The following is a 19627-nucleotide window of genomic DNA, read 5'->3' as shown; positions in this document are numbered from 1 at the left end:
CAATATCCTTTTCGTTCTCTTCCTCACTAGCCACTTTATTGGCAGGTACTCCCTTCTCTGTGGCCATCGTCAAGTACTTTCTTAGCTGTGGCAGTTTGCACTTAGCTGCACAAGTGGAAGTAAAGGAGGACTCAGTTGGTGTGTAAACATGCTCCTTCCCAGGTGACTTGAAGTGCGCAGAAGTCAGACCCCTCCTCAAGAAGCCCACAGCCGATCCCACCGACCTCAAGAACTACTGCCCATCTCGCTCCTCCCCTTCGCAGCCAAAGTCGCAGAGAAAACAGACAACAGGGAACTGACATGATTCATTGAAGAGAATGCAGTCCTCGACCCGTCGCAATCCGGATTCCGAAGCATCCACAGTGCAGGGACCGCCCTACTCAATGCCACAGATGACATCCGCATCCTCCTGAACGAAGGCCAATCCGCAGCCCTCATCCAATTCACCTATCAGCGGCCTTCAACACCATCTCCCACCACACACTAGCCACCAGACTTTACGACGCAGGCATACAAGGAACAGCCCTAGACTGGATTCGATCATTCCTCACTGGAAGAAGCCAAAGGATCAGACTATCACCCTTCCTCTCGACCCCATGATAATCACCTGTGGAGTCCCTTGGGAGTCATCACTGAGCCTGACCCTCTTCAACATCTACATGGCCCCCCTCGCAGCCATTGTCCGACAACATGGCCTCAACATACTATCCCATGCCGACGACACCCAACTCATCCTCTCCCTCACCAAAGACCCCACCACTGCCAAACTCAACTTCCAGAAAGGAAGATAAGATGTCGCAATGTGGATGACCAACAGCTGCCTGAATCTCAACGCCGAGAAGACAGAGGTCCTCCTCCTCGGTACCACCCCCTCAGCAAGGGACAGCACCTGGTGGCCGACCGCACTCGGAAGCCCGCTTACCCCCTCAGACCACGTCAAGAACCTCGGCATCGTACTCGACTCATCCCTAACCATGAACCGACAGGTTAACGCCATCACCTCCGGCTGCTTCAACACCCTCTGCATCCTCCGCAAGACCTTCAAGTGGATCCCACCTGAGTCAAAGAAGACAGTCACCCATGCACTCATCACCAGCAGACTGGACTATGGAAACGCACGCTACGCCGGCATCAACAAGTCCCTACCCTGTAAACTCCAGACAATATAGAATACCGCCGCCAGACTCGTCCTCAGCATCCCCCGACGCGAACACATCAGCCAGCACCTACGAAGACTCCACTGGCTCCCAGTGGAGAAAAGAGTGACCTTAAAAATCCTAAATCATGCCTACAAATGCATACACAACATCAGACCCAAATACCTCAATGGCAGAATTAACTTCCCAAAAAGAACCTCCGATCTTCCAACCTTGCACTTGCTGAAACCCTGTGCATCGCCAGAGCAGATGGAAGATCCTTCTCCCACACAGCTATGAAAACATGGAATGAGCTACCGGTGGACATCAGACGAGCTCCCTCCATGAACACCTTCAGGAAGACCCTCAAGACCTGGCTCTTTGGTGAGACAGATATACGGACCCCCCCCTCAGTGCCCTCAGCGCCTTGAGACCCTCGCAGGTGAGTAGCATTCTTTCAAATCCCTGATTGATTGATTGATCACTGCCAGCCTTCTTTCTTGCATTACTGTGTGAATTCTCTGGTGCACCTAGATGCACACAAACAAGAAACACATTCAGTGAAATGTGGCATTTCCTTTTTTGAATCTAAAGACAACTTAATTTAGTGAGGCCAAATCACAAATATTTCTCAATAGTGAATCCATTTGAAACCATAACATAATATTTCAATAAGAAATATTGAAGAATTATCTGAAGCTGAATAGAGAGAAGACAGAGTTGTTGGTATTTGGGAGTTAGTCATTTGTATGTAACCAGAATTGGTGGCCAGAAAATCTGGAGACACTGTCCATACCTACTAACTTAGCTAAAAACATAGGTGTAATCCTGGAAATTGACCTGTACTTGGATCCTCAGGTCAAACGTACTGTGGCAACCTGTTTCTAGATCATTAGAACGTTGGGGAAGATCTTTCATTTCATTACTTCCCATGCAGGGTGACAAGTGGCCTTAGCACTAAACTCATCCAGGATTGATTATTCCAATGCACTCTACTTGGACACCTGGAACACAACCCTGGCTAAATAGAGGTTTGTGCAAAATGCAGCGGCCAGTCTAACACTAGGCATCCCCAAATATATGTCAGCCTTAAAAGGATGGCATGAACTCCCCTGGCTCCCTGTACAGAAGTGGGTCACCTTCAAGCCCATGTGCACTGTTCACAAAGCACTTTACAGTACTAGCCAGGGGGCAACCAAATCAATGTTTCAATGGTAATCCCCAATTAGACTTCTCCGATAGGCATCCCACAATTTAGTGGTCATCCCCAGAGTACAGAGAAAGAGATGAGGAGACAGAGCTTTCCCGGTCGTGACTGCCAAGCTCTGGAATACCATCCCCCTCCTCCGGACCAGTATGAAGTTGCATAGGCCCTTTAGGAAGGCCTAAAAAACATGGCTCTTCTCCTTGTAAGATTGCCTCACCCTTTGTAATCTGGCCATGGGCAGAGTTACTGTTGGGATTGTCTATTAGCACCTTGATGCCTTACACATACAGCTTATAAGTTACATTTATGTGCATCCATGGCCTATGAGATGTCCCTACAGGGAGGGGGTGCTGGAGAAAATTGAATAATCCTTAAACCATTATTGCTGGTGTGTGTCTATTAGACACCTATTGCAGGCAGTGGGGGAGTGGTAAAATGTAATATTCCTTCAAAAAGTGTTGCTGGTGTGCACCTATGAGACACTTATGGCAGGCGGGAGTGCAGGGGGAAAATGGAATAATCATTAAAAAAAATATTGCTGGTGTGCACCTATGGCAGGCAGAGGGTCTGAGAAAGCCAATGGGAGTCAAAGAGGTGAGAAGATGGAAAATGCATAAAAACACTGTACATAATAATAATACTGTGATTTGTAGAACGCAAACAGCTATCTCCCAGGAGGTGTCCCAGCACTATAGCAACTGGTGGCAAGCAGGGCAGCCTGTGTTAATCAGGGAAGTCCAATGGGTTAGTCCTGATTGAAAAGCCAGTTTTGGCTGCTTTCCTAGAGGTTTTCAGAGGTGATTTGTCGAAAAGCATTAGGCAAAGCGTTCCAGAGCATAACAGCCCTGAGCGAAAAGGATCTGCCCCCTAGCCGAGCTTTCCTAACTCATGGGGTGCATAGCAGGTTCTGGGAGCCAGAGCAGAGTGAACGAGACTGCTTCTATGCGCCAAGCCTCTGCTTCAGTTAGCAGAGGCAGGATCCCTGGAATGCCCGAAAGGCTAGGGTAAGGGCCTTAAATTTTATTCTATTGGTGACCGGAACCCAATGCAGTTCCCTGAGATGCGGAGAGATTTGCTGTTTGAGAAGGACGTTTTTAATCAATCTCGCAGCCGCATTCTGAAACCATCTGCAATTGCTTTATCTGGTATGCTGGGAGGCCTAGATACAGGCCGTTCGCGTAATCCCGGCGAGAGGTTATTGTGACATGGACCACAGACCGGCGACAGTGCTCCGGCAGAAGGTGTTGAATTTTGCCAGGTTTCTCAAACTGCCAAAGCATGCACCCGTCACCTGTTGAATTTGGACCAAGAATGATAGGTCCACCTGCCATTCTACACCTACGTTTCTTGCGCAGTCTGCGGGGGTGGGAGGTACATACACATACATACTGCTATCATCTTCCAGCACGTTAACATCTTGCCTGTGTCGAACGTTCAGCTCCAGTGCTGAGCGTTCGAAAAACGGGTGTGGCACCGTCGGCCAACGCACGTTCGCAGCACTACCAAGGTAGTGCACGTGACGACCGTTGACCGACGGCAGCAGCCAAGGGGTTAAACTCACATCAGGAAAAAAAAGAACAAAAAAGCATTGGCCTCTTCTATCAATATCCTTAGAAAATGTCTTTGACATTTGGAAGAAAGGGAACACTCTGGCTAGACAGACCACCTGACATGACCACCAAGGGTGAAGGCACGGACAACAAAGAACACATGCAGGCCTACGACAAAAGAAAAGAACATTGGCTACACCAAATGGCAGCCGGCCACATGGTCACCAAGGGTAAAGGCATGGATAACAAAGAACACATGCAGACTCAAGGCAAAGGCACAATTACTACAAAATGGCTGCTGGCCTCATAAAATAGTTACTCGAAACTCCCATTTTGAGTTGATTTTGCTGCTTCTCAATTAGTAAATCTACTTGAAAAGCAGCCCTCTGAATGCAACTGCTTGTGACACCCTGCTTTAGAAAATGTTGCCATAAGGCATGCTATCTATTGGTAATTGTGCCAGAGGGTGCCAAATCTCATTTGCGCCTACCAGCATATAAAGAACAGTGTAGGTGTACCGTGAACTCCTTTGTAGTTGTGAGAGGGTCATTATGGGACCACAACCCAGGGGTTTGAAAAAATTTAAAATAATTTTGCGATGCCGGTACCACCACGGTACTCCTATAGGAGCCAGAGTAGAACCCTGTGGGGTCCCGTGGGACTCCTGCAAGGGCATATGGGTCTTCCCTGGCTCCCATACTTCAGGAATTGTGACATATTTTTAAAAGAAAACTCAAACCCCATTGGGGTGCAAAGCCCTTGCTGCGCCCCCTTACTCCTTGCAGAAGTCTTCATGGAAAACCCACTCCCTCTAGACACTCAAACCCTTTAGCTAGCCAAGCCTCTATTATGTACGTGATATGCCATATGCAGAAGTCTTCACAGAGAGCCCATTCTTCCGGACACCCAGCCCCATAAGGTGGCAAGTCTCTACTAAGCACCCCATTCACCTTGTCCAGAAGTCTTCCAGAAAGCTCTCTCCCTCCACACAGCTAAGCCCCATTTGGTAGCCAAGGCTTACTTCACACACCCTTCAACTTGGTGTTCTACTACAGTATATCATTTTAAAAATCATCTAGCTAACATATTGTATCCAAAATATAACAATCTTCAAGGTATGCAGATGTGGAGTATACAATAGTGAATCAATACTTGCCTACATATGTATCTTCATGATATTCTATTAGTCAATATTCTGGCTATGATATTTTTTGTCATCACTCATTTTTGTGGCAGACACCTGAATGGCCACAACTAGTGATCTTGCTATGTGTGGTCACTACTGTGACTGTCTCTGATGTGGTCACTACATGAAGATTTGTGAAAGTCATTAGTAGGCTGTGACTATTTTCATCAATCAGAATTTGTTCTCTTTATGCAAAAGGTAGAGACCCCCGCAGTAGATTCATTGCTTTGTTTGTGGTATTTGATATGTTTAAAGGCATACCTCTAGGATTCCTCACCAAGAGTTGTTTCTCTGTTTCCTTGGTGCTAAACAAGTGCTCTATTGGCCAGATCCCTTCTAATAGGTTGATATGTTTACAACTCAGAACTGGTGGCCCTGTATATTCATAAATAGTTGGACTGAAGAGTTCCCTACCAATGTAGTAAGTGTGATAGGTATGTCCAGATGTGGGTCATCCTTACTGTGCCAAATCACTGAAGCTATACCTCACTAACGAGTGTGTTCCCATCTAGAAAGGACCTGGCAAGGCAGTTTCAAGCTGAGATTTCATATTGGATGGAGCAGGCTCCCCATTGAATCTGTATATGACTGCTCTCTTTCTAATGGAGCAAAGTGGATGAAAAGTGATGGCCTGGAATGCATCCCAAGTGATTGCCAGTAGCTGAGATTATTTCAAGCAGTCATTCTTAACCTAGGTATACAAACTTCACTTTTCATTGGAACCTGAAGACCTGGCTACTGTGCTGATACTTATTGGGATCAGTTTTTTTTAGTTCCCATTAAGCCTGTTTAAATGTGTGTGCTGTACAAATACAACACATTCACAACAGTGTGATATAATAGAAGAAAAGACATATTAACCAAACCATTTTATATACATAAGAAGTTTGATTGACAACAACACAGATCTTCAAAGGAAATTCTGTAACACTAAAGATATAGGAGCATCAATGGAGCCCATATTACAAAACTTGCAAGCAGGGGCCATATAATGACCTGCTGAGATGGCATAGCTCTTTCTTCTTTGCACTTTCCCTTTAAAAAGTGCTTTGATTTCATTGGTTATTTTTCTGAATTAGTTGTTAATTTTGAGACAGCATAGGTCGGAATATAAAGGTGCAAGTACTGGCCATTCTTTCGATGCTGTGCCTTCTCAAAAGCATACTTCAACTCTGAGAAATATCCGTTTAAATCAATGTGCTTTAAACAGTGGAAGTACATAAAACATCCACTTATCTCTGCGCTGGTCCAATGCAGCTGATCATGATTCAGCCCAAGTGGAAAAGTTTATTGAGTTTCTATTTAGCACCCTAATTGCATATTATAAAGAAGTGACATTTTGCAGCCTCGTTTGTGTGATAGCTAGTGTACTTTTCAGAGGCAGAAACCATTATCATGTTATGTCCCTTAAGACAAACATGGATCATTAATATATGGGTTGTAAAATGATTTTGTTTACAAAACAAAACGGAAGACAATTTGCTTATGTGAGAAATAGGGTTGTTGGTTAAGGGGGAAGTGAGCCCTTCTCAAGCAATAGTCACATTCCTTGACAGGTTGAACCATGAAAGTCACCAAATTAAGCTGTGATTTACCCTCTGGTAGCTTGGCTCAATAGCAGTCAAGCTTAACTGAAAGGCAATGTGTAAAGTATTTATGAAGCTCACAAACAGCAATAAAGTAAAAACACAATAAAAGAAAAATCCCACCCTAATATCATCAAATAGACTACATTGTAATACATTATTTGGCACCAAAATAACTACTATCCAATCAGTAAAACCGGATATATATATAATTTTCAAGATTTAAGGAACTCTCTCCAGCACAGGGTAGCAAGGTTCATGCAGGTCAAATTGGATTTCCTAGCAGGTTGAGTGCAGCAAATTATCTGGGTAGTTGCAGAGGGGCCTTCAGAGCTTATTGCGTCCCCGTATCTCAAGACAGGAAGTCAGTCAGCTGACCCTTGGAGTCACTTGAGCCTGTGATGAAGGGTGCATGTGCAGTTTTCTTTCTCAGACAAAAAGGCAGGCCTCAAGCAGCAGGGTAGTCCTCTGGCAGAAAGGTAGTCCTTCTGTAGTATCCAAAAGTCTAGGAATGTACTGAAGAGTGAGACTGAAGGTCCCATTTTTATACCTGATGGCTCTTTTAAGTGTGAGAAACTTCTGAAGTCTCCCCTCCTTGAAAGTGTCTGGAATTTTCTACGTAACGGTCCTAGTTCTAGTCTATCTGAAGGCAAATGAGGCTATTGTAAAGTCTTTTGTGTTTGAGATGAGGTATTGTCTTTGAAATGCAAGTTTGACAAATCACAACTCTGCCCCACTCATCAAGTCAGTATGCCCCATCATGCCAATATCCCAACCCTTTATATGTGTGACTGCCTGGGAAGAATACACGAAGGCCAACTGTCAACAACACCTAGTCATGTGACCCAGGATACAGGCTGCAGGCACCAAATGGTCAGGACAAGAAAATGTCAATTTTGTAAAAGTGCCATTTTCAGAATTAGGACGTAAAATACCCCTTTACAATTGAAGAGGCTTTTAAATTACAATTTCTCAGACACAAAACACAACATTTCTGCTAAGGATGGGCGGAACTCATGGAGTTTTACTTCATGAAATTCTGCAGGGTTACATAAAAACTCAGCGAGTGGCGGAATTTTGGCACTTTGATCTGACTTTTAGTCCCAGGAGTTTGTCTGTGCAGTAAAATCATCTTGCATGGCACCATGCCAGAGGGCGCTCCTTCTTTCATCACACCAGAGGGTGCCCCTTCTTTCTGCCACTCGGGTACATTTTTTACTCAAGAGACAAGTTTCCTAATGCAAACAGTAGCGACCTGCCACATCTGTCCTAGCTGAAAATTTGCAGCAGGAATCATTCTAGCACTCAATTTTCTTGTTATTACTCGGCATCTTAATGTTGACAAGCAGCGTGCAAGACAAACTCCACCACAAGGCTGTTCACAGTTTTTTTTCCGGAACTCTATGAGTGGGCAAAACTCTATGAAATCTGACGGCAAAGCTTAGTTTACCGTGCACTGCTAATTCCTACCTACTCCCAAACAAATGAGAACAGTAGGCCTTGCAACAGTGAAAAACAAAATTGAGAGTTTTTCACTTCAAGGAGACGAAAAGCTTAAAAGTGCATGTCGAACTGTCATTATCAGTAGGGATAAGTAGGGACTTACCACTGGTAATAAGGCCACAATCAAAGTAAAAGGTTTAGTCAAGGTCTCAATAAATGATTCCCCTGCCCAACAATTGGTAGTTGGCAACAAGCAGGCAGTATTAACTTATGAGACAGGTGTGTAAAGGATTTAAAAACACCAATACATTAAATAAGTAAGACACAACACACAATTGAAATCCAACACCAGTTTATTAAAATGAATTATAATTTTATGAATAATAGACACCAGAATGACAAAAATCCAATGTAGGGATCCAGAGATCTGATTTTTTAAAGATTAAAAGTAAAACTAGCTGGAAGCAAATAGCGCTCAAAGGGTTAAAAAGGTCGTGCTAGATGGAAACAAATTCAAGAATTTTGTACACGTACTTCCAGAAGTATTGCTTGATGCAGGAAGGTGATCCACAGCACCAGCCAATGGTTCAGAAGCTCTGATTTGCCTCTTGGGGTCTGGAACTACAATTCCTGCAATGCACCTGGTCAGCTTATGGAACTTTTTACAAAAGTTGCTTTAAACTTCTCCAAACTTCTGTGACTTCTTTCTGGGGTTCTTCTTATCGGTTCAAAGTAGCCAAAACACCACTCCAAGGATCTAGAAGCTCCTTGGGATGTTTGGATGACATTTCCCTCGAAAAACCTAGCCAAATCTTTAAAAGTCCACTGGATGTACTCCGGGATAGAGACTTCTTAGTGGAGATGATGCAGGTGAGATCAATTAACCTGTAGCTTTAAGGGAGAAAACTCCTTAATCCTTGTAAAGCCAAGCAAAATTCTTGGGGTGTAGCACCAGATTTGGCAGCAGGTGCAGTCCTTCAGAGTGCAGTCCTTTGGGTGCAGATCGGGATTCCAGAAGGGCAGTCCTTCTTCTCATTGTTATTTCAGGCAGTAGTTCTCCCATATTCATTCATTGTTCCTTGGCATCAAGCAGGGGGGGGGACCCCTGACCAATGGAATGCCGGGTAAAACCCAGCTGTCCAAGAAAGTACTTTTCTTCCAAAATCCAAATTGGAGAAAGTATTTCCTGAAGCGTTAGATGTGACTAAGCCAACCCATCCGTGTGGCTAAGATTCACTAACACTCTCCCTCCAGCCCTTTCACTAATCTAATTACTGGGTCTCCCATTTGGCTCAGTGTGCAGGATGTGGAAATGAGGCTGTGTCCTATCCAAACTTTCATTCCTTCATTAAAGAGCAGTTTGATCTCTCCACCCCCTTCCTATCTTGAAGTCAGCAGCTTGCAGTTCTCCTCCCTCAGGAAATCCTGTGTCTCTCTAGCAGGCCACTTCAAACCTCATTAAGACAGCTTGTCTCAGCCTGGCAGAGGCGTGCCAATCAGGAGAGAGAAGCGGGAAGGGTGGATTTTGGCATACAGAAAATAAAGTTCTAAAACTTCTTTTGTATAATAATGATAACAAATCTAATGATAGCAAGATGTCTGATTTATCATAACTATACTTTTAATTCCTTGAATTATATTTTCAGCTCCTTTCTATCAATAATTATACTTTATTAAAGTATTTCCATTTTAGCCTATAGAGCCAATGCATTACAACGGGGAAAACAAAATTGGCAGCTTTTCCCTGAAAAGGACATGTAAAATGTATTTTCTAATGTCCCTGCTTATAATTACTAGACCCCCTACCCATGGGGCACCTAGGTGACACCTTAAGGGTGAATATATGTAAAAATAAGATAATTTACAACTTTGGAAGTACCTTTAATTCTAAACTCAAATTTGCGGATAATTCTACTTCAAAAACAGCCTGCAAGGCAGGGCTGCTTTTAAAATGTCATCAGGCACCACAGTAGTGCACACTTATGTACGCTTAGGGCTTAATTGTGATGTTGGTCAGTAAGCCTCCAACCACTCGTCGGAGGCTTACTGACCAACATGGTAGCTTTACATCTGGCAACCAAATATTAATGCCAGCGGTTGGAGTGTAAACCGGCCATGGAAACTGATTGGGTTCCGACTGAATCAAGGAGCCCATTGGCCTTTCAGAAGCCGCTCATGATACCTTAAGGACGGCGTTTCCACCATCGAGATCCTGTTGGCAGTTCCCACAGCCTTCCCATGTTGACTTTTCTGACGTGGAAAGACAGTCTGACATTGGGGACCACAAGCCGGGCCTCCTGCTCCCCTGGCCCTACGGTTGAGGCTGTGGGGAGCACCTATTGTCACCCACTTTACATCCCTGCACCAAGTGGCAGGCACACTGTGCAGGAATGTCCAAAAGCTTCCATTTGACAATGGGATCTTGTGCTGCAGGCGGTTTAGGACAGCCGCACCAGCTCCCATAGTAAAATGGAAGTTTTGCATCCTAATTCGGTACCTCACTAATCCGTGTTGGGTGGATGCAGGTCAGCCCAAAATAGTATTGAGGTCCTATGTCTACTCGGACTCTAAGACTACATGCCCTACCATATAATTCGGGTTCACATGTAGGTTGTCAGTGCCAATTGTAATTATACCTAATTAACATGCACTTTTAATGAAAGCACAGGTCCACGGTCTGCTTAGCAGAGCCCAGGGTAGTCAGAGTCAGACAAGCAGCATCTAGTAGTCGAAATGGGGGCAAAAAGTGGGAAGACACTGCAAACAGTTCCTGGTCTCTCACACCAACCTTTTAAATATAACACACCCTACCCTATGAGCTGTCTAGGTTTTACCTAAGCAAGACATATGTATTAAAAAGGAAGGTTTAGACCTGGTAAATAGTTAATTTTGCCAGGTTGGAGTAGCAGTTTAAAATGGGAAACATCACTTACAACAACACTTTTACAACGCACTACCATTACAACGCGGTCATTACAACGCAAACCATTACAACGCATTGCGCTGGGGGGCGCTCTAGGATAGGGAATAGGTTAATTTACTATCCAATAACCTTCCCTAGTGTCCACGGGGACTGGAGTTGGAATAGTAAATTAAACTATTCACTATCCAACACCCAAAAGCACTATGCATTGTAATGGTATGCGATGTAAAAACCGCGTTGTAAAGGCATGCGATGTAAAAGCATGCGTTGTAACGTCATACATCTGTTTAAAATTGCACATACAGGCTGCAACTGCAGGCTTGTGACAGGTTTTAAAAAGCTACTTAAGTGGATGGCACAATAAGTGCAGCAGGCCCACTAGCATCATTTAATTTGCCAGCCCTGGATATGTGGATTACCACCATAGTAGGGACTTGCAAGTAAATTAAATATGGGAATGGGGTGTAAGCCGATGTTACCATGTGTAAAGGAGGAAGCACAAGAAGTGGTAAAGTTTGTGGAGGCCAAAAGTCAATAAAACAAAACAGGAGGAGTGAAGGCAAAAGGTTTGGGGGTGACTATGCAGAGAGGGCCAAGTCCAACTCTCAGTATTATAAAGCGCACCTTAATGTAAATTTAGTTCCAGTCAGTTCATTCGAGCTGGTTGGAGACTTATAAAGGTGGTGCCAGTTTACACTCCAAGAAGGATTTTGTTACTTCACTGTGATGCTGTGAGAACACACAGTTTTCACTCTGGAGCTCCTGTCCACTATACAAATCTTTTCACATACAAAAATAAAAATAAAAGGAACTTTATTACCATCTGTTATGCACTCACAAACAAAAATATAGAGTAAATCCCATTTCCACCAAGTTTGTTGGTTGCCTAAAATGAAATAGGCTGTACTTATCAGTCTAACAATACACAAACTGAATTAGTCGCTGTTTTGTTTACGTATACAAATATAGCAATGTAGCACATGCTTTTTTCAGATCTCCAAATGTTATCATGTGAGAAGTTTTGCAATGAAAGCTTTTTCTTCCATTTCTTATATATAAAGAGCAAACACAGGGAAATACATTGGCCTCCATTTTTCTAATAAAAATCATACACAGACCGGAATTTTTTGTTAAAGCTCTAAGACACATGAAATAATTACAAGCAGTCCATGAATAAAATATCTTTAGAGTGGTTTCACATTCTATTTGTGCAATGTTTACACTGGTGCTAAATGTTTAATCTGTTATGAACTAGGGGCTAAAAACCGTTAGCTCTATTTCCTCTTGTTCAAACAGCTAAAACACGGTGCAAAATGTATTTCCTCTCATTTTATCATCACCAATGTAAGGAAAACTTAGGGGCATATTTACAAGAAATTAGCTCTGTGATGCAAGCCATCTCGTTGAAGCAAGCTGCGTCATTAGGAAAGTATAGGGATATGCTATATCTACAACAACACAATGCATCCCTTTGCTTTCCTCAGTGCTGGCACATAATAGGCTGCCTAGCACCAATGCAGGCACCCTTGCAAGAGTTGTCGCCAACCCCCCAGACAGTGTGCATGGTTCCTACACCTTCTGACAGTCCATAATCAACCTGCTCTACCAGGATGGCACCCACGGAAATACACTGCTCATTCGCCAATCCCAAATGAACACACCACACACCTCAACTCCACAATCATGCAACTCTCAACACAGGAAATGCATGTCACAAGATCACATACAACATGCACACCCACCAGACATGACAGCACAAGTTACTGTGGGAACCTGGGACAGCCATGAGCATTAGCCATCAACTGCATGATACCTCAGTCACACAATAGCATTATGTGGGAAGAGGTAGGGACCAGACATATGCGAAGGAGGCAAGTCACCGTTGTAAATGAATGTACACAATGCCAAGTGTGGCGTGGTTGTGCTGGACAGACTGCAGTATGCAGACCACACACATATCCATGTCGACAGACACAGCTGGTGTATGGAGTGTAGTGGAGTGGACGCAGCCATGTCATTCCAGCCAGCGGGGAAGATCGCGAAAATGTAGCTTGGTATGTCCCACCCGGAAGCGTGAGCGGAGTGGGCTGGCCTGGCATATGCCACACCAGAGTAGGGGTGTGAATAAAAGGCACGTAACTCTCGGCATGGTCCCTTTCCAGAATGCCCAAAGTCTCTGCCAGGGTGGCGCCTCTCACCCACACCATGAGGCAGTTGCCGTCGCCATGAGCGGAGTTGCCTGCGATCCTGTGCGCTTGCTGCACCCTGGGCTGCTGGTCCCCAAACCAGTCCTGCCCGCCCCTGCACACCCAGGCCTCAATGCCCACCTGCTGACACTGGCATGTGTCGAAGAGGGTCCACCACGTGCCAGTGCAAGCTCCAAGCCCGAGGCCCACAAACTTGGCAGCCTCCTCAGACCATCATGACCTCCGCAACACATGCCCGCAGTACTTCTTACTTGTTGACAAACTCCACCGGCATGCACAGCAGACAAGGAGGTCACACGTTTGGCAATGAGTCTTGATTACACCATGGCAGAGCACATTAATAATGGATGAGATTATGTCACTATACTCCCTTCGATGTGGTGACATCAAATGTCCATCCATTTTTATTCTGGATTGCTTAGAAATAGTACTAGGTGAAAACATTTTTGAATATAACAAACAGTTGTTCAAACAAAAACAAGGAGTCAGTATGGGGGCATCATGTGCCCCCACTGTGGCAAATATCTACATGTCCCAGTTTGAGGACAAATTCATCTTCAACGAGGTGGCACCGTTCTATGAGTCGGTGACCAAATGTTCACGATTCATAGACCATGTCTTCTTCATTTGGGATAATGGTATGGACAATCTGTATCAGTTCATAGAATGGATTAACCTATGTGATAACAACATATGGTTCCCCAATCACTTTGACACAGAAAAGGTGGAATACCTAGATGTTTTGATTAAACATGAGAGTGGTATCCAGGTGGTGGACGTATTCGTTAAGCCCACCGCCAGGAACACACTCCTCCATTATGATAGTTTCCATACTTCATTTAAAAAAAATAGTGTACTGTTTGGGGAGTTTTTACGCCTCAGACGTAACTGCACCAATATAACAGATTATGATAACAGGGCAGAAACTATGAAGCTTAAGTTCAGAGCTACGGGCTATCCAAAAAAAATCATACGAGACTCCTTCAAAAGAGCTCGGTTTTACGATTGCCAACACCTATTAGTGGCTACTAAAGAGAAAAAAGATCCAGGATTGGTATTCGTAACAAGGCATTCCATGCTCAATGAGAGAATTAAACAAGTGATATCTGCAAGTTGGCACATACTTAATGTAAATACACCAAAAGAGGAAAGGATTCCGAAACCTATGTTTGCCTGTAAGCGCAACAAATCCATAAAAGATCATATTGTAAGGTCACCCATGAATCAAAATGTCATCCCTCAACAACTAAATATCACAACCATGAAACCTGTGACAGGTACATATAAGTGCTCGAACTGTAAATCTTGTACTATGGCCATCCAGAGACCCACTCTACATTTCAACAATTATGTTATTGCACCTGAAAATGTAAACAATTGTCGAACTACAAATGTAATATATCTGATACTATGTCCTTGTAAAAAGGGATACGTAGGGCAAACAGGAAGGGCTATGAATGTCCGTTTGAAAGAACATAGGGCAGCTATAAGAACAAGTAAGACAGCGCCCATGGTTAATCACTACTTGGAGGAACACCATGCACCAGAGGAGATGCAATGGTATATCCTAGAGAGGATCAACCAGAAAAAGGGCAAGGATATAGACAAAATCAGAAAAATGGGAGAGGTATATTGGATTTTTATGTTAGAGACATCCAAGAAAGGTTAAACCTTAAAATACCTTGGGAGCAGGCCATTCAGTAGAAGATGATTTATATTTCGCTTTGTTAGCACCGGATCAGTTCGTTATAAGATCTTACACAAGCGCCCTTGAGCTTGAGCTCATATTACAAGAACATTGGGGTGTTTTGGAATAATCTGCAATCTTTTTGACACACATACACAACCCCCCTTTAGATTTCTTGTTCATTGACAGATCCATCATTGTGGTCACCTTTGATTCAAATAGTACACACAAAGATGGATGCTATTTTTTACTAATTTTGGGAACAGTTACTTCCAGTATTGACATATGCCCAAAGCAGTATATAATTTTAGTATACTAATTTTGTTCTCTTGATGAGATCACAAACGAGCAAGCTAAATCCTGTGATATACTTAGTCCAATATCGGGCGTAAAATCAGGCTAAAAACATATCTTGGTCCTCAATAATCACAATGAGACAGTAAATACACACTCGAGCTCCAGGGAATATGTTTCAGATAGAAAATACAATAAAACTAGAGAGCGATGGTAGGTATGTTTAAAGATCGTTAAAAACAAGTACCTTTTTTACTTTTTTTAAAATGTGAACTATCTGTTTCCTAACCTCATAAGGAATCCATCGAACCTTCTCCAATATGGAGCCCAAACTTGCCACTGATTCCCTGTTTCTGAGCACGCAATTCGGTACCTTCGTCATCACGCCAAGCCAATCACGCGGTAGGGTACTTAAAGCAGGTAAAAATACGAGCCTCATTTCCATGCGGAATGAGACGCCAATAATTGACAACCGCCGGACCAGGCATGCAAGTAAGTATCAGATACAGCCCTTAGAAAATTGCTGCACGCTAAATGATACATAGGACAGCTATGATATCAACAACAGTCGGGAGGGGTAACGTTAGGCACGGAGATATAGATATATACCACCCTGGTCATATATTGAGTATAACTGAAACCCAAATATTAGATACGTAATGAAGTCCATTTTATTCACGCTGTGGCACCAAATTCAGCGCATAACATTGACATGGGCAATATATACATCCCAAGAGGAAAGCTGGAGGCTACCAGTATAATAAGAGATCACTATTAGCACATGGGAGTCAGTATCACGTATATTGTCTATACCAATAGATATCTTGACTTAAGAGAAATCATGTCAATGGGACATCTTGAATCACATGGTGAAATATATTAATGTTCATAGGTCCAGTGTCAGAATCCAGTGACTTAGAGAGAGGGATTCAACTCCACCACCAAACAGGAAACACAACAACGGTGCCACCAAGAAACAGACACCATTTAATTCAGGTAAATGTAGTAAATCCTTAAGTTTACCCAATTTAATATCAGGAATAACTGCAGTAGGTTAGTACTAGAAATTAAAGAGAGTTAACTACTCTATGTTGCCTTTGATTTATAGTTAAACAATGCGTAAAAGTGAAGAACCAGGAATGAACCGCTTCCATATACATTAAATAAGAACGAGCTTCCCGGCACATCCAAGGTACATTATACTTGGGTACCAAACTTCTAAAAGAGAAAGGAAATGTACTAAATATGAGAGTAATCATGTTGTCCTCACAGGTATTTTCAGCCTTATTATTCGAGATATCGTTTGAAGACAAGGCAGAGTGAAGGACAATCCCTCGACTAGTCCTCTAGGGGAGAAAGAAGAGAACAATTACAGGACTCTGCATAAGAAGTACAAAGCACTAGGTAATATATCACATACCAGATTGTATTGAGAACAGACCAATAAGGGAGACTGGTTACATCAGTATTTGACATATCCTTTGAAACTAGAGACAATTAGAAGGGAAGAACCTACATAGAGACCTATTTGTAACTTAACAACTGGAGTCAGAGGACTCCTTTGTTCACCAGTTTATATATAATGGAAATTATTCCAGATTCAAAATAGGAACATATATTTGACATAAGTGGATAGAGGTAAATATAGCTATCCTTACGCTACAGGTCTGTGCATTGTTCTCACTAAATAGTTGAACCACAGACTAATCTCATAAGATCAGATAATGCGGGCTATTATCTATATGGGTTAATCATCCGAATGGAGGCAAATTTATCAGCATAGACAATAAATAGGAAGAAATGTCTATCTCTAAGAGACACCAATAAATATACCAATTTTTGATCTATAGATCACCATATTACCTGGATCAAGCCATTTGAATATCTGAATCGCATGAGAAATTCTAGAAATTCTAGATCCTTATTTGCCGCCCATAGTGAGGGAAATCCACCAGATCTAGTGTAAATATTTAGTTCAATTATTTTAGAACACTAGGAGAAACTTGGTTCCTGGCTATTTTTGATTTCTGACTGACACAGAACATCAACATTGTAGATAATGCAGAATGTATGAATTGACTTTGTACATTTTTGTACAGTTTTTTGTATATATGTAAATAAAGAAAGAATGCAAGTAAGTATCAGATACAGCCCTTAGAAAATTGCTGCACGCTAAATGATACATAGGACAGCTATGATATCAACAACAGTCGGGAGGGGTAACGTTAGGCACGGAGATATAGATATATGCCACCCTGGTCATATATTGAGTATAACTGAAACCCAAATATTAGATACGTAATGAAGTCCATTTTATTCACGCTGTGGCACCAAATTCAGCGCATAACATTGACATGGGCAATATATACATCCCAAGAGGAAAGCTGGAGGCTACCAGTATAATAAGAGATCACTATTAGCACATGGGAGTCAGTATCACGTATATTGTCTATACCAATAGATATCTTGACTTAAGAGAAATCATGTCAATGGGACATCTTGAATCACATGGTGAAATATATTAATGTTCATAGGTCCAGTGTCAGAATCCAGTGACTTAGAGAGAGGGATTCAACTCCACCACCAAACAGGAAACACAACAACGGTGCCACCAAGAAACAGACACCATTTAATTCAGGTAAATGTAGTAAATCCTTAAGTTTACCCAATTTAATATCAGGAATAACTGCAGTAGGTTAGTACTAGAAATTAAAGAGAGTTAACTACTCTATGTTGCCTTTGATTTATAGTTAAACAATGCGTAAAAGTGAAGAACCAGGAATGAACCGCTTCCATATACATTAAATAAGAACGAGCTTCCCGGCACATCCAAGGTACATTATACTTGGGTACCAAACTTCTAAAAGAGAAAGGAAATGTACTAAATATGAGAGTAATCATGTTGTCCTCACAGGTATTTTCAGCCTTATTATTCGAGATATCGTTTGAAGACAAGGCAGAGTGAAGGACAATCCCTCGACTAGTCCTCTAGGGGAGAAAGAAGAGAACAATTACAGGACTCTGCATAAGAAGTACAAAGCACTAGGTAATATATCACATACCAGATTGTATTGAGAACAGACCAATAAGGGAGACTGGTTACATCAGTATTTGACATATCCTTTGAAACTAGAGACAATTAGAAGGGAAGAACCTACATAGAGACCTATTTGTAACTTAACAACTGGAGTCAGAGGACTCCTTTGTTCACCAGTTTATATATAATGGAAATTATTCCAGATTCAAAATAGGAACATATATTTGACATAAGTGGATAGAGGTAAATATAGCTATCCTTACGCTACAGGTCTGTGCATTGTTCTCACTAAATAGTTGAACCACAGACTAATCTCATAAGATCAGATAATGCGGGCTATTATCTATATGGGTTAATCATCCGAATGGAGGCAAATTTATCAGCATAGACAATAAATAGGAAGAAATGTCTATCTCTAAGAGACACCAATAAATATACCAATTTTTGATCTATAGGTCACCATATTACCTGGATCAAGCCATTTGAATATCTGAATCGCATGAGAAATTCTAGAAATTCTAGATCCTTATTTGCCGCCCATAGTGAGGGAAATCCACCAGATCTAGTGTAAATATTTAGTTCAATTATTTTAGAACACTAGGAGAAACTTGGTTCCTGGCTATTTTTGATTTCTGACTGACACAGAACATCAACATTGTAGATAATGCAGAATGTATGAATTGACTTTGTACATTTTTGTACAGTTTTTTGTATATATGTAAATAAAGAAAGAATGCACACAAGATTAGCTCTATATGCACGAGTGGATGGTAAGTGTTGGCCCCGTTTTAGTTTTAGATTGATGTCCCATAGGTACCCTTTATTTTGATAGACATTATATGCATTATCATATTAATGTGTTCTCACTTTAGACAACTTCTACACAATTTTTGTTCCATAGCAAATTACTGGTAAAACAGAAATCCTGAGGAAGGCAGTGGCCGAAACGCGTTGGTGATTTGTTCTGCACATCATTACCAGTGACGTTATTAATTCTGTTTCATGCATCAGTATCTCTGATTTGACTATTTGTGTCTCTTGATTATTCTGTATATCACCAGTTATTAGATTGTCTATTTTATTGCTTATTAATTATGTAATAAATTGTACAGATATTGATCAATTGGAAATACTGTTTAATCTGAAATATAGGGTATAGGTTTGATCTTTCACATGTTAGACCATCAGATGCCATAATGTGTATATCAAATGTACAAGCTTTTTCCAATGATCACCATATAAATATATATTTTTGATAAAAAGAGATAAAAAAAGAAAAAAAGCAATCAACAATAAAAATACAATTTTTAAATAGTTTGATTGATACATTGTTTATTTAGAAGTGTTAACACATAGATTTTTGCAATATAG

This window comes from Lissotriton helveticus, chromosome 3_1 (genome assembly GCF_964261635.1).
Source record: "Lissotriton helveticus chromosome 3_1, aLisHel1.1, whole genome shotgun sequence".
In the NCBI taxonomy this organism is placed as follows: Eukaryota; Metazoa; Chordata; class Amphibia; order Caudata; family Salamandridae; genus Lissotriton; species Lissotriton helveticus.
The sequence above is the reverse complement of the archived record's forward strand: the minus strand, read 5'-3'. Positions refer to the sequence as shown.